The sequence below is a fragment of the Rhinopithecus bieti genome, unplaced genomic scaffold (genome assembly GCF_001698545.2).
Source record: "Rhinopithecus bieti isolate Rb0 unplaced genomic scaffold, ASM169854v2 scaffold_7605, whole genome shotgun sequence".
Lineage (NCBI taxonomy): Eukaryota > Metazoa > Chordata > Mammalia > Primates > Cercopithecidae > Rhinopithecus > Rhinopithecus bieti.
Window position 1 is genome coordinate 1,301,065 of NW_016805506.1, and position 3,157 is coordinate 1,304,221.

Here is a 3,157-nt window from a genome sequence, read left to right on the forward strand (position 1 = left end):
GGGAGGGATTGCATTGGGGAGTTATACATGATATAAATGATGAATTGATGGGTGCTGACGAGTTGATGGGTGCAGCACACCAACATGGCACAAATATACATATGTAACAAACCTGCACGTTATGCACATGTACCCTAGAACTTACAGTATAATAAAAAAAAAAAAAAGTGATCTCAGACTTCTGGCCACTGAAAAAGAATAAATTTCCATTGTTTTAAGCTATGAAGTGTGTGGTAATTTGTTATAGGAACCCTAGAAAACTAATACATACTCCTGGGCATTTACCCAAGAGAAAGGAAAATATATATCCACAAACAGACTTGAACACAAATGTTCATAATGGTTTTATTCAAAACTGTGAGGCATCTATATGCTCCTTGACAACAGAATGGATACATAAATTGTGGTATATTTATATGATGGAATACAAATCAGTATATTTAAAAACTTACAAACAAACAAACAGAAAATCTTCATTACAAATACATGCAACAACACAAGGAAACCTCTAAACATATGTTGAGTGAAAATAAAACCAGTCACATAAGAATATCTTTTGTATGCTTTTATTTATATGAAGCACTAGAATAGGCAATCAGAGCTTTGATTGCCTCAGCAATAGTGGGAGGCATAATTAATGGGAAATGACATAAAGGAAATTTATGGAGAGATGGGAATGTTCTACACTTTGATAAGAGTGTGGATTATGCTAGTGAAACATTTATGATTTGTGCTTTTCTCTATGGAAAAATTATATCTAAATTACATTGAAAATACTTCAGTTAAAAAGCAAAAAATATTTTGTAGCAGAAAAATAGATAATACAAGACAGTGTATGCTGGAACATAAGACTGGGAGCCAGAATGCAAACATTATTTTAGGCAATATATGATGTGCTTTTTTTTTTTTTCTTTCCAACTGAATTAGTCTCCTTTTATTCTCTTGGTAATCTGTTCCAGTTAACTAATTCCATTGTCAGTGATGATATGTGTAAAGCTCCACTTCAGATGTTGGCACTGCTATGAACATGGTCTTTCCCTTTATTGCAACTCACAATCAAAACCTTTGATTCTTTTGTATATTCCAGTCCCAGAAGTAGTTTCCACTGTAGAAGTTAATTGATGAGTCTTATTCTTTCTAGTAGTAGCTTACAACCAGGCTCTAGCTTCTCCAGGAACACTACAGGATGAATTTAGTTTAAATATATATTAAACTAAAAGGCATTCTCTCAACCGGGTTAAAATGCATTTTACTTTTAGACAACCTACATGACTTGTTTTTCTTCTTTTTTGAGACGGAGTCTCACTCTGTTGCCAGGCTGGAGTTCTATCTCGGCTCACTGAAACCTTCGCCTCCTGAGTTCAAGCAATTCTCCTGCCTCATCCTCCTGAGTAGCTGGGACTACAGATTCACGCTAATTTTTGTATTTTTAGTAGAGATGCGGTTTCACCATGTTAGCCAGGATGGTCTCCATCTCTTGACCTTGTGATCCACCTGCCTCGATCTCCCAAAGCGTTGGGATTACAGGTGTGAGTCACTGCCCCCAGCCAACATGTTTTTCTTAAAAACAATGCCTCCACTCTGAACGAATTATGGTCAAAATAAATGAAGAGCTCAAGATGACATCAGTCCCATTTGTCTTAAGTCCTGGTGTTGTGTGGATGACAATTAGAAGCCAGTGATGATGACAGGTGATAGATCCAAACTAATTGCCAAATTTGTTAACATTTTTCCACTTCCAAATCATCCCTAAAGAAAATCGTATGTGGGGTCACACCATCCTCATGGTAGTCCAGTAGAGCAATCATGCCATCTGAATTCATGTTTTCACCAATACAGAACTGGTAGTTTTTGAAATTAACAGGGATGTGCTTGATTTGTTCTGCAGCCCCTGTCATAAAAAGTTTTACTCTTTCTGGTCTCTATTCTTCAAGTTTGCCTTTGATTGATTTCATGTAATCTTTGATGTACTTCTTGTAGGCTTCTTTTATGAAACTTGTTTTCTGCAGGTGATGGTTCATGACAATATCGACAGCAGTGATTACTGTGCTTTTGGTACCTTCGCCCTTGGGGCCTTCAGCAGAGACATTCCCACCAATGAGCGAGTCATCAATGTTACCTTCTATCCTACTGACCATTTTCCCCACCACCTCCCAGCACTGCCCGTCCGCAATCTCACGGATCTTATAGATGTAGGAGAACATCTCATGGTGGCTGATGAGGTCCCGGTAGATAATCATGATGATGGCTGAAGGGAGACTACGGCAGCACTAGCTTAGCAGGAGCCGGAAGCTCCAAGGGAGCATGGCGAGCGGGTGGAAAAGGATGACGTGCTTTTAGAGCAGCGGTTTGCATCCAGAACTTGACTTGAATCCCACTCTAATGTTTCATATCTGTGTACTTATGCATGGTACATAAACGCTGAACCTCATTTTTTCTTATTTGTAAATGGAGGTATTTATACCTACATTGCACATACACAGTAGGACGTACTGAAATAAAATAGCGCATATAAAGTGCTCAGTGATTTGTAGAAATGATACAGTAAATCTTCACTTCAATGGTTCTCAGATTTCCCATGACTAATGGAGTACTGCTAGTGATGATCAAAGTTGATTTTCAACAATACCTGCATAATGAAGATGTTGAGTGAACAGGGCTTGGATAGAAAATAAGAAAACAAATGGACAGTGCAGGTATGGAAAGGAAAGCAGAAATAATATTTTTTAACACAAATAGTACCCAACTCAATTTTCTTTGGAAGTGTATCTGGAATATACAGACAAAGGATTATAAGTAATTATTCTCTCAAGCAATATTTATTGAACACATCCTATGTTTCATAAACTATTCTAGGTACTGGGGACTACAACAGTAAGTCCGTTGGAAAAAGTTCCAGCCAACATAGAGCTTATATGCTAGTGGTGGTAGAGAGAGGCTATATATAGATATATCCAAAACGGTATTTAAAAGCAGGTAATAGAAAGTCCTGAGTTACTAATAAAAGAGGTACTGAGTTAGAGTGAGACAGAAGATGTAAAATAAGTTGAGTTTTTTGGTGAAGTCTTCTATAAGGAGATGACATTTAGGCACAGACCTTTACAAAATAGTCAACTATGTGATGATTTTTGTATTAGAGTAATCCTAGGGGCTGTAA

At 37.4% G+C, this 3,157-nt stretch overlaps 1 pseudogene; it reads right to left on the minus strand.

Annotated features, from left to right (window-relative positions):
* Positions 1-1,721: 1,721 nt before the first annotated feature.
* Positions 1,722-2,240, minus strand: LOC108530052 (translationally-controlled tumor protein pseudogene; annotated as a pseudogene).
* Positions 2,241-3,157: the final 917 nt, after the last annotated feature.